At 48.4% G+C, this 13,395-nt stretch overlaps 1 long non-coding RNA gene across 1 annotated transcript; it reads right to left on the bottom strand.

Moving 5' to 3' along the window:
- Window positions 1-10,266: 10,266 nt before the first annotated feature.
- On the bottom strand, window positions 10,267-12,206 carry LOC124653121. Its single transcript, XR_006987818.1, has 4 exons — window positions 11,465-12,206; window positions 11,144-11,210; window positions 10,661-10,718; window positions 10,267-10,491 (listed from the first exon to the last, which is right to left on the bottom strand). It is a non-coding gene; the product is annotated as an uncharacterized LOC124653121 (long non-coding RNA).
- Between the last annotated feature and the right edge of the window lie 1,189 nt (window positions 12,207-13,395).

The following is a 13,395-nucleotide window of genomic DNA, read 5'->3' as shown; positions in this document are numbered from 1 at the left end:
AGCTTTGCTGGCTCACTCGCCGGTGCGCCCACAACCTGCTCGCCCGGTCACCACACTGACTTCAGGGTATGCCTCGCGTCCAAAGTGTGGACTCATGTGGGAACCAACCTAGATAGACTTTTTCGGTATTCAATTCCGGGGTCGAACCACCCACGATAGCCTTCAAGCTAATTTTGGCTAAGGACATGTGAACTCATGGGGAAATCAACCTGGACAGTCTGATTCGATATTTAATTTGGTTGTCTTATTTGTAAAACTATGTTGTGTGATTGTAAACTATTATTGTTTGAATAATATTTAGTTTTTTCTACAATTTAAATTGCCTTGTTATTTAGAAAACAATGGCCATCTAGCTACTCATCGGCAAAGCTAGCGCGGACCGAATGGGTCGCGCTGCTGGAGGCCATGTCCGGACCGACCGAACCAGGCAACGCATTCTGTCCACAGGCCGACCTAAACAGACAAAAAATATACCGTTTAGGTCGCCGATTTGGGCCAATCAGGGCATCTCCAACGTGGCGACCCATCCCGCGTCCGCGCGTCTGGATGGACGCCCAACGCAGCCACGCATCGCACATGCAGATGGCCGCGGTCCCCGGGACAGCCAGAACCAGGCCCAAATCTGGGCCAGGTTTGCGGGGCCACGGATGGCACGTGGCGTCCTCGTGTGTCCGCCTGCTCGCCTCCCTGGACCCAGCTGTCGGTGGGGGCGCGAATATTATTAAATGCGGACTGTGAGGGGACTGTACCTATCCATTACACTTTCCCACTCCGCAGTCCACCTCCCCACGCGCTCGCAACCGCCGCCATGGCCCCGAAGAGGGCTTTTGCTCCCGGCGCCAACGACGGCGAGGCCAGCAACAGCCGCCATCCTCCGCCGGCGTTGAGGGCTGGGGGACACCGCGGAGGTCTCTACATCGGAGAGGCCGCCCGCGTCGGCACGGCATTGGCGCAACCCGCGTCGCTGGTGCCGAAGCCGGAGGACGACAATGATCCGGACATGCGCGCAGCTCTAGCGTTATCCGCGGCGGAGCAGGAGGCCAAGTGGTCGCATCTCGCAGCGGTCATCCGCACCTCCGCGATGGAGGAGGAGGCTCGGCAGGCGGTCAAGGACGCCGAGGCCTGGGTGTTGCTCGACCAGGCCCGCCGGGAGGAGGAAGCGAGGTGGCGGCGTGAGGAGGCCAGGCTCCGGCGCGAGGAGGAGAGGCGCCAGGAGGCCAGGCGCCTGGCGAAGCAGGAGAGGCGCCAGGAGGCCAGGCGACTGGCGAAGCAGGAGAGGCAGCTCCGCCTCAGGGAGGAGGCGGAGCTGCGGGCCGCTCCAGACCCCCACTCGGCCTGCGAAGAGGCCCAGTGGTCGCCGTGGCCAGAGTCCCCGGCAAGGTCGAGCCACATCAGCGCATCGCCGCTCGGGGACGTTGTCGACGCCCACGGCGACGAGGCCCAGAGGGACTAGGCGGCGCACCGACGGCCACCTCATCCTCCTCAAACTCTACGATAGGATTTTCTATTTTTTAAGTTTAAAGCCCATATAGAGAGAGCTTTCTTTTGTAGTTTAAATTTGCCCAAAATAGGGCATATGTATAAATTTGCCCAATATAGGGCATGTGTTCAATGAAATATGGTTTAGGTTTAATTGTTTTCGTTTTTTTGTGTTGTATTTCACTTTTAGGGTGCGTTCGTGTTGAATGCACTACGCGACCCAAACAAATCGACGACTAGATCCGTTTGTCGGTGTGTCCGTGCGGCCACCTAAACGACCGAAAATGGACGGCCAACGCATCCGTTTGGTCGTCGCGTTAGAGATGGAAATTCCCTAAGGGTGTGTTCGTTTCTGGAACCAACCGCAATGGAATGGAACGGTTCCATTCCGTGAGCCCGTTCTTGTGTTCTTTTCAAGGATGGAGTGCAATGGGATGGAATGGAGTGGTTCCAAAAAAGGAATATTCCCTCAATATGCGGAACCGATCGGTCCGGCCGATTCGGCCGGACGAGGTGGAACGGTATGCTGGGCGATTAACTCTAATTTAATCATGTTTAGCAATAATTAATTAAGATTAGGATTAATTAATTAATTTTAGCAATAATTAATTAATTTTAGCAATAATTAATCAAGATTAGGAGAATAATTAATCGAGTTTGATGTCGTTCTTATTCCATTCCATTCCACTCCATCCTAGAAAAGAACACAAGAATAGAACGGTTCCGTGACAAAAAAAAATTCCAAAACGAGCACCAGAATGGAATTGTTTCATGACAGTGGAATGACCATTCCATCCGGTTCTAAAAACGAACACACCCTAAATGTACCACGAGCACGCATAGTCCGTAGGACGCGCTTGGCCTGGCGCGGTGGTGCAGTAACTGTCCGTACGCAAGTTCGTCGGCTCCGGTGGAGGCGCATCGGATTGCTGGCCGTCACAGGACAGGCAATGTCGCCCAGAGCGCAGCGTGGACAGCGTCATCAATTAGCGCCGGCAGACGGTGAGCTAGCCAGGCTCGCTCGAAGAAGACTCTGTGCCCGTCCGTACGATCCCACGTCGCATCACGCGTGCTCCAGCGCGCATCGGCCGGTAAAACGGCGCCGATCCCTGACGCATCATTCTTCCACCCAAGGGCCCAACTGGAATCGAACTCGAGCTAAATAACGCGACCGATCGTACGCAGCGCACGAGTTCGAGCGTGCAGCAGTGCTTTGCATCTAACTCAGCCATGCATGCAGTTGGAGATGCAGTCATCACACGCGGTGGCAGCAGCGAGCTAGAAGCCGTATCGCGCAACAACAAAGAAATTATACGCATCTCGTGTCGTCCGTCCAATTTACCCCTGACACGAGGTTGTTGTAAATTTGAAAAAGAGAAGCCCTCCATAGATTCTGTTAGAGATATATTTGGTATAGTTATATTAGGTAGTCTAGGATTTGTAATCTCTACCTACCATATCTCTAGGAGAGCTATCTTAGCCTCCAAGTCTGTACCACCATATATACTCGCCCGAGAGGCTCAATACAACATCCATCATATTCCGCATATCTCTCTCTCTATATCCTTCTACATGGTATCAGAGCGGCACGCTCCTTGACCTAGCCGCCGCAAAGTTTCCGCGCCGCGCCGCCCCCGGGGAGGTCGATCTACATGATCTACTCCGGGGGCCGCGCAACCTGTATGAGGGTTCGTCCGCCGATCTGTTGATCCGCTGCCCTTGAGTTTTTTTTCCAATCCGTAGATTGGTTTTCTTTTTGCGCCGCCGGTCGTTCGATCGGCGTTTTCTCTGAATTTTTGACCGATCATAGATTGGTTTTTGCGTCGCCCGCCGCCGACTGTCAAGTGATGTGCGATCTGCTTCGACTTGTTCCGCTCGAAAAATACTACATGATCATGCTAGCTGTCCTCGTCAGTGTCGGCCGCGCCCATCTACATCATGTGCAATGTGTATACGTGATCTCTTGTGATTCATGCATCGGACATGTCTTGGACGTGGGCCGAACTTGACCAGCAAAATAGCACCGGCGATTTTGTTCTTTTCCGAGCGTACGCGCATCGTCATCACCGCGCGCCTCTACTCCGACATCGGAATTGACGGTCCACACCCGCTCACCACTGCCTCCCTCTGTTGTCGCGCCTGCCTCGGCGGGCTGGCGCGGTTTCTATGGCAGGGTGTCGCGGCCCTTGGCGGTTGTTGCGCCTGCCTCGGCAGGCTGCCGCCGCCGACCCGCTGCGTCCGTCTTCGTCGCCATCGCCCGGGACTACATCGACAACGCCGCCATCGACTCCGATCTGCGCGTCGTCCGTGCCATTGCGCGTATCGCGCCGCCGTCGGTCTGATCAACCGACCTCGCGCACGTCTACGCCAAGCACGTCCCCGAGCACGCGCCTACCACCGATCGAGCATCGGGGTGCCGCTGCGTTGCCCCTTCGGGCCGCAGCGCCGCCGCCTTTGGTCCATGCTACCGGCCTCCGACGCGCCTTCCGAGGCGTGTACGTCGCTGGTGGTCTCCCGCCGCTGCACCGACTCGCGTCCTGCAGCTACGCCGGCCCCTCGGGCCGTGGCATCGCTGCACGTGGTCACCTTTGCCGTCCCCCCGCGCATCGACATCCGAGGCCACCACCGCGTCGCCCCTTCGGCGCGGGTCGCCTCCGTCTGCGCATGGTCTTCGTCACGCCGCCGAGTCTTCCTCGCCAACCTCGTGTACCGCCGCCGCGCCTCCACCCCAGGTCGCCGCTGGGCTCGCCAACCACTCCAGGTCGCGCTGGGCTCGCCGACCACCGCAACGCCCGTCTTCTACGTCTTCGTCCACTACATCTCTGCCGCCGCCGTCCTCGCATCTTCCCCGACTACGACACCTCGCTACTCTACTCCGACAACCGTCGTTGAGTCTTCCTCTGCTAAGTCTACTCCGACATGGCGCGCCGTTTGTACTGGTCCCGTCCTACGCATGCACGGTGCTGGCAACACCGCCGCGTGCCTTCGTCCCCGATGCGTCCCCGGGCCTGGCAAGCTCGGATCGGCGCCTCGCCTTCCTTGACTTCGTCTTGCGTACTCGGTTCTGGCAAAACCGGAGTATGCCTTCGTCCCCGATGAGCGCCTAGTTCTGGCAAAACTAGGGTAGCACCTCGTCCTCGACGGCTCGGACTGCATCGACTTCGGCATCGACAACCTCCACGACTGCCTCGACGCGTCTCCGTCACTCTCCTCGCTCACTATGCGCTTGCGGCTTCATGTGCGGCTACCTCGACACCGGCACCCGACCACGACATCGACCATGGCAATATCTCGCGCGGCTCCCTCGACCAAAGTTGCAGCACCCACACGCTCTCGGCTACCTCGACATCGGCGCAAGGGCTATCACCTCGCATGAGCATCTCGGCTTCTTCTACAGTCCAAGCATCCGCGACGCGACATCGTCCACGACGCTCACGCTACGACTGCGGGGAGTGTCAGCCCGTTGGTTCCTACCTTCGGCTTCTCTCCGGTCCGACCGTCCGCGACGCTACTGTTGTTCACGTCACTACCGCTACGACTGCGGGGGAGTGTTAGAGATATATTTGGTATAGTTATATTAGGTAGTCTAGGATTTGTAATCTCTACCTACCATATCTCTAGGAGAGCTATCTTAGCCTCCAAGTCTGTACCACTATATATACTCGCCCGAGAGGCTCAATACAACATCCATCATATTCCGCATATCTCTCTCCCTCTCTATCCTTCTACAGATTCTCTCCACGCTTGGTTTTTGACCGGTTTGACCACCGTGGGTCCGTGGCATCATAAGAGCATCTCAAGGAGCTCATCCAAATTTGGTCCTCTATATCTTCATATAGAGGATCATCTATAAAGATTCCTTTTTAGATGTCCCCAGTTTTCCAGCAGATCATCTATAACCAGGACATCTATATTCTCTCTCCTATATTTTAATATATCCTATAACGACTATTTAACAGATTTTTTTCCAACGGCTCTATTTTTTGAACAGTTAGATTCCCAACGGCTAAAATTTCAATTGGCGTTGTCACTTGTTCTCCAATTGGGCTAAAATTCTGTGTGTCACCCCAATTCATTTCACCGGAACCAGTATTCAACAGGTCCAAAAAAGATGCACAAGTAGGTGCCGGTGAGTTGTTCATCTCCGAATTGTCCATCTACAATAAACAACATCACAATTTAGTGTCTACACAAAATCAATTCACAGCAGAAATGTATTCACCGCAGTAGCAAAGCAGTACAAAAATTTCACAATGTATCCATGCGATGCAGTACCAAGGCAGTAGCAAAGCAAGTCTCAAAAAAGAAAAGGCAGTAGCAAAGCAGAAATTCGACCCCTGCCCTCCGCCGCCCCCTTCTCCCTTTCTTCTTCCCAGCACAGCGGCTCCCGCCCATGCTCCCCTGCTTCTTCCCAGCACGGCTCCCATGCCCGCCGCCACCCCCTGCTCCCCTGCTCATCTCGACCGTCCCCCGTCGCCCCATGGCATATTACATACGATCAGAGACCACTCAGAAGAACACGATCACCACGATGAGGAAGGTGATGATGTAATCTTTAACCCGGCTGGGACGTACCTCCAGCGGTGCTCCTTGTAGAGCATGTACTTCCTCCGACGGCAGCTGTACTAATGGCACTGCCTCATCGATGGCATGATCTTCCTGCAGCTCCTCTTCCAGGAAGGTGAGGTACTCTTGATGTGCCTCCTCCAATGTTGCATATCCTCGGTAGTTGTTGTTGGAGTAGTCATTGACCTGATCTTGACAGACTCTCCATGAGCTGTAGATTCCTCGAACCCGCCCGCGAAATACCACATACCACTAGCATGACATAAGAAGAAGTTAGCGATCACAACCATGAAGCAATTCAAAAAAGAGCAATAGAACAACACAAGTGTTGACAGCAAATGATAAACTAACAGGGGCAAGCATGATCATTCCAAAAGTCGATCAGAAGTTCATCCTACACTACCATGGTGCTGATACGTCCAAAACGTATCTACTTTCCCGAACACTTTTGCTATTGTTTTGCCTCTAATTTGTGTATTTTGGATACAACTAACACGGACTAACGCTGTTTTCAGCAGAATTGCCCTGGTGTCTTATTTTTGTGCAGAAACTCAACTTTCGGGAAAATCCCCGGAAATAATTGCAATGGGCCTATTTTCACAAAAGATTGACGGAGCCAGAAGACGAGACGGAGGGGGGCCACGAGGCGCCCACACCACAAGGCGGCGCGGTGGGCCCCTGGGCCGCGCCGCCCTATGGTGGCGCCGCCTCGGCCAGCCCCCGACGCTCCCCTCTGGACTACTTAAAGCCTTTGACCTAAAAACGCATGGGGGTTCGACGAAATTGCCAGAAGACATCCAGAACTCCGCCGCCATCGCGAAACTCCGTCTCGGGATCAGAAACTCCGTTACGGCACCTCGCCGGGACGGCGAATTGGAGGAGATCATCGCCATCATCACCACCGACGCCTCTCCATCGACCATCCATGTTTCCCCCATCCATGTGTGAGTAAATCCCCGCTGTAGGCTGTAGGGGATGGTAGGGATTGGATGAGATTGTTCATGTAATAGCATAAGATTGTTAGGGCATAGTGTCTAGTGTCCGTTGTTGGTACTTTTATGATATTGTTGCAAATTGTTATGCTTAATGCTTGTCACTAGGGCCCGAGAGCCATGATTTTAGATCTGAACATGTTATTGATTCATGATGATATTCATTGTTTTATGATCTTACCTGCAAGTTGTATACACATATTGCTGTCCGGAACCCGAGGCCCCAAAGTGACAGAAATTGGGACAACCGGAGAGGAAGGCTGTGATATGAGGATCACATGTGTTCACGGAGTTTTAATGCTTTGCTCCGGTGCTCTATTAAAAGGAGTACCTTAATTACCAGTAGATTCCCTAGAGGCCTGATGTCTACGCACGCTTCTATTCCTGTAGATAGTGTTGGGCCTCCAAGAGCAGAGGTTTGTAGAACAGCAGCAAGTTTCCCTTAAGTGAATCACCCAAGGTTTATCGAACTCAGGGAGGTAGAGGTCAAAGATATCCCTCTCAAGCAACCCCGCAATTACGATACAAGAAGTCTCTTGTGTCCCCAACACACCTAATACACTTGTCGGATGTATAGGTGCACTAGTTCGGCGAAGAGATAGTAAGATGCAAGTGATATGGATGAATATGAGTGGTAATAACAATCTGAAATAAATATGGCAGCAAGTAAACATGCAGTAGAACAGTAAATAAATGGTGTTTCAATGCTTAGAAACAAGGCCTAGGGATCATACTTTCACTAGTGGACACTCTCAACATTGATCACATAACTGAATAAATAAATGCTACACTCTCTTGTTGGATAACAAACACCATTCATTGTGTAGGGCTACAAAAGCACACCTCAAGCCGGAGTTAACAAGCTCCACAACTTCATAAAGGAATCACACACGATGCGCACACCGTCACCGTCACACCGTGGAGAGTGAATTCGGAGTTCATATTAAAGTAACCTCTAGAGTGTATAATAGTGCTACTCTGGATAACTCTCCTAATGGAATCACTAATCGTGTAGTGGCTACAAAAGCTCCGCTCAGAGTTCATCAAGTACATGACAAACACCACTCATAGGGATATCCACGTCAAATCATAAATCCAAGATAATATATTTATCATAGTGATAGTTAACTTCATAATCTACAAGAGATCACAATCATAACCTACGCCAAGTACTACATGATGCACACACTGTCCACTTAACATCATGAAGGAGGAATAGACTACTTTAATAACACCACTAGAGTAGCACATAGATGATATTCAACTAGATCGCAAAGCTCATGATCACATAAAGATCACATGAGAGAGAGATGAACCACATAGCTACCGGTAGAGCCCTTAGCCTCGAGGGAGAACTACTCCCTCCTCATCATGGGAGACAGCGATGGCGATGAAGATGGCGATAGAGTCGATGGAGATAGCTTCCGGGGGCAATTCCCCGTCCCGGCGGCGTGCCGGAACAGAGACTTCTGTCCCCCGAACTTGACTTCGCGATGGCGGCGGCTGCGTAACTTTTCTCGTACCGTGGCTTATCTTTTTAGGGTTTTCGCGACGGAGAGACTTTATAGGCGGAAGGGCAGCCTCGGAGGGGTCCTGGGGTACCCACACCATAGGGGGCGCCCCCCCTTGGTCGCGCCACCATGTGGGGTGGGGCCCCCTTGGCTCCCCTCTGGCCCCTCTTCGGTGCTCTGGAACCTTCCGTGGAAAATAGGACCCTGGGCGTTGATTTCGTCCAATTCCGAGAATATTTCCTTTGTAGGATTTCTGAAACCAAAAACAGCACAAAACAGGAACTGGCACTTCGGCATCTCGTTAATAGATTAGTTCCGGAAAATGTATCAAAACGATATAAAGTGTGAACAAAACATGTAGGTATTGTCATAAAACTAGCATGGAACATCTGAAATTATAGATACGTTGGAGACGTATCAAGGCCCGGCTGCCACCGGCTGGTAGGACAATAGATGTTGTGCAAGTTTCTCATTGCGAGCACGTACGACTATATACGGAACACATGCCTATGGTTGTTTAGTACTTGGATACTGTTTTATTACTATGTGCAAATGCCCTGCCTTGATTGTTACATCAGTTCTCTTATCCATGCAGCGCCCGTTCATCCATCCATGTGCCTACAATATTTTAATCCTGTTGTTTACTATAATCACTACTACTGTCTTTGTTACACTGCTGCTTATATTTCACTACTCGCTACTGCTATAAAACTGTTGCTACTGATAAACTCTTGCGAGCAAGTCTGTTTCCAGGTGCAGCTGAATTGACAACTCCACTGTTAAGACTTACAAATATTCTTTGGCTCCCCTTGTGTCGAATAAATAAATTGGGTTTTACTTCCCTCGAAGACTGTTGCGATCCCCTATACTTGTAGGTCATCAAGACTATTTTCTGGCGCCGTTGCCGGGGAGCATAGCTTTATTTGCAAGTTCACCTGAATTGATATTGTTCGCTGCAAATCCTCCATCATGGGTAAACCTCGCGATGCTAAAGTCGCCATATTACCATCCACTACAAGAAAAGGTACAACTCTGAGTACCTCTGCTGCTCTTGATTCACCATCTCGTGATAACTCAACTTGTTTCACCACCACAAGCTTCACATGCCGGTACTTCGCTGAATCTGAAAATTCCTCTTATAATTTTTATGATGCTTCTGCTGTGCTTGATGATAATGGTTCATTAGGTCCTTTTCTAGATGCTACAATTGCTAGGTCTAGACAAATTGAAAATACTGAAATTTCTAATGAAAATACTGTTACACCTGTTAATTCACCTGAGTCTGTTGAATACTCTAGTGATGATCTTGATGAAGATTATGTGGAACACTACAAGAGGACCCCTCCTACAGCAACGGATATATCTGTATCTAAATGTCAATTTAGGCGTTGCTAGTGCCTCTACCAACGGATAAAAATGCGTTGCGTTTTTGGGTGTTGCTAGGGTACAATGCAACACATATAGAGGCGTTGGTAACAGTTGCGTTGCAAAGGAGCAACGCATAAAATTTGAGGTTAGCAACCCTTGTATACGTTGTTGCTTACCCCACTCAACACTTCTATGCAATAATGCAATTAATTAATATAATTAAATATCATCAAATCCATTTTTTTCTTTTTTTATTCTTCTTGTCCACGATCGAACTTTTTATTATGCGCATACCATTCATGCAAATTTTAATAACATATCAACAAGAAGTTAAAAATATACATCAAATATAAATCAAAAAATTATTAATTGAAATTTAGAAATACAATATGAGTTACATACATCAGCTTGATACAAAGTGAACATTAAGACAACTAGCTAGCCATAGGCTTGGTGGCAAAAAAAGTTCACACCTTAATCTAATACTACAAGAAATAAAATAAATTCCTCTATTGTGCCTTCTGCCCCTTGGTCTGCATGTCACTCGCACAATAGCCCTTCATTATATTTATCTCCTGCAACAGAAATTTAAGTATGTTCAGCACATACTTGTATGTAATGTTTTTTACTATTAGAAAAAATAACTAAAGACAATTTTTAAGGCAAAAAACATATTATAGTTACATAATGTTATTTTAGCTACATAATCCAACCATTGACCAAGTAAATTATTAAACTACTCACTTGTGGCCTGTGAAATATCTCCAATCCTCCAGATGATCAACTCGCAATATTTCATTGCCTGGACAATATAACTTTGGAGTGAATACAATAACTCTATCTAATAGCACCCAGCATAAAGATATTACCACAAAAAGTATTGCCCTGCTTTTTTGAAAGATATCAGCTTTGGTAACAATGCATGATTGAGATAATTGGGTAGTTCACCATGCCGAAGTGATAATACTCTTTTGGCCATCTGGATTGACTTACTGAAAGAATGTGCACTAACAACTTCATCTTATCAGCTATGCAAGTTGACATGCCTGAGAAGGAAATGGGTGCCATTATGAATGAGTTCATGGCTGGTTCCATCCTTCCAAATTATGTACGAGCAATAATTTTATAACTCAGTTGAAATATATTTCCTAGGTAATACGGCTTAAGAAAGAAGTAAAGGTTTACTTATAGCACATGCCTAGTAGCTAGAGCATGATGAGATCGTACCTTCTTCTGCTACAAACTCCAATACGCTAGTGTGAAATCCATTTATTGGCACCTTTGTGCAGCTCATCTAGCATATATAGGATACTCAATGTGCAGAGAAGTTATTAAATAAAAACTAAACAAGTAACGGATGCATATATTCTCTAAGAGTAATCCAAGTTGCCAACAAGCAGTAACTTAAGAACTACATGAATTCCAACAAAAACTCATGGAGGTTGTCAAACTGCAAACGAAATATCAATTGTTTGTTGCACACAGTTATGGTCTGCAGGCTACACATCTAGATCATGGGAACATAAGCAAGAAGCGTAGAGAAAGGACCTTGTAGTGCACTGGTTCATACACACGACGTGCAAGAGATAGCAAAAGGTGCCTATGTTACAACATATAGCGACGAGTACTGCTTCTTGGTGGTGGAATGGTTAGCACGAGTCACCTGCTGAGAGAGCAAAGAAGACACATAAGTATGAGAAAGTGTGAAGAAATAAACCTATTCTTTGCCTCCGTAAAAGAAATATCAGGAAACAATCAAGCTGCATATATGACAAGGCCTTCTAGCACTAATAGTCTGCTTATTAGTTAGGATTTGAATTGACAAACTTTTTTCCGTCCTCAATATAAGATCTTTGAACATACCAAAGGCAGGAGAAAAAAAAAACCTTGTTAATTTATTTTTTCAACTTAAATCATGATTACCTATTGTTGAACAGGAAAGGGATCACAGGATCATTATAGCATAACAAGAAACATGCAGGCTGCACACATAAGGTATTCATTTAAATTGACTAAGTACAATTGAATCGATCTGAGATAGCAAGAAACCTCTAGTCCTTCGCACATGCATATCCCCTGATTACAATAGCTTCTTTATGGCTTAAGTTTTTCCGATTCGAGTGAGATACCTGATAGGAAATATTGAATACAACATATTAGCTAAAATTGGAAAGCAATTTGTAACTTGAACCACGTCTCTTTGGCACGAACATTGCAAGGAAAACAAAAACACATAGTTCCACGTCTCCGTGTAGCTAGGACCAAACACAAATATCCAGCGGGCTTTTGTTGGTCCTGTATGCGTGCAGGAGTAGGCCAAAAAATGTCTGCTTGCTACAAGACACAAACCTGAATCAATTGATTTGAGATTAGAATATAAAAGAAGAACAGCATCTGCTGCTGTAATTCCATATCATAACCACTAGGAAACAGGTTAGTAATGGTTTTTTCTATGTATTTTAACATGAATATAATGACAGACTGTGTCTTGCAGAAGTCATCCAAAGTCAGGAGTGCTGCTTTAAACTGAACATCACTACAGATCCGTTTATCTGATGAGCAAAAGCAATTACTCTATTGTGGTTCAAACCTCAGCTAGCAATACTACCTATCCACGACGCCCGGCCAGCCCTGATACGTATTACTTCATGTACGGCAGATTACATAAAACACCAACAACATTACTAACCTGGGCGTTTGAGATGGCTAAGCCATAGCGGATCTGTCAAGCCTGATGGCGTGAAGTCTCCCACACGGAATCATCTGTGGTGAGCGAGGCAGGACGGCAGCGATGCCCGGTGGCGACAACCGGCACTGTACAAACCCTAATACGTGGTGGAAGTTGTGTGCTGGTCGTCGGGTGTGCGTATTGTCCGCATGACTCCCGACACCGGCGCGGAATCGAATGGCTGCTGGTAGCACAGCCCTGTCACTACCTCCATGGGGAACATCACAAGGAGGGGCGGCTCGATCCGCCGCCCACAATTCCTGCAAGTCTGCAACGACGGCCGTTGGCTTCCTCTCGAGACGCCGACGAGGGCAGCCATGAATGAGTTGCGCGTGGATGGGGATGACGTAGAGGGAGGAGGAGGAGCGGGAGAGGGGTGCGGCGGTGGAAGGCGGCGAGGACGAGACTATAGATAGGGCTAGCAAGATCGGGATTACAGGAAAGGTCTTCATAGGGGATGTGAGTAGATAAGGCAGAGATTTCCTCCAGTCATGGTCCAACTACATATAAAAGAGTGAAATTTTCGGGTACGCGGCAACAGTTGCCGCTGCGGGATCCAAATTTCCATCGCACGCGTTGTCTCCAAATAAATTTAGTTAACAACCCGCTTGTTGGGTAACAGATGAAGAGGCAACGCATATATGTGTATCTACCATAAAATTGTACAACACATATATGAAGGGTTGTAAATTAGGTGTTGCTGTGGGGTAGATCTTCTTGTAGTGGAACTTGATGATGATTTTATTGATAA

This window comes from Lolium rigidum, chromosome 5, assembly GCF_022539505.1.
Source record: "Lolium rigidum isolate FL_2022 chromosome 5, APGP_CSIRO_Lrig_0.1, whole genome shotgun sequence".
NCBI classification, from domain to species: Eukaryota; Viridiplantae; Streptophyta; class Magnoliopsida; order Poales; family Poaceae; genus Lolium; species Lolium rigidum.
Note: the sequence above shows the minus strand (reverse complement) of the source record. Positions and strands in the feature narration are given on the sequence as shown.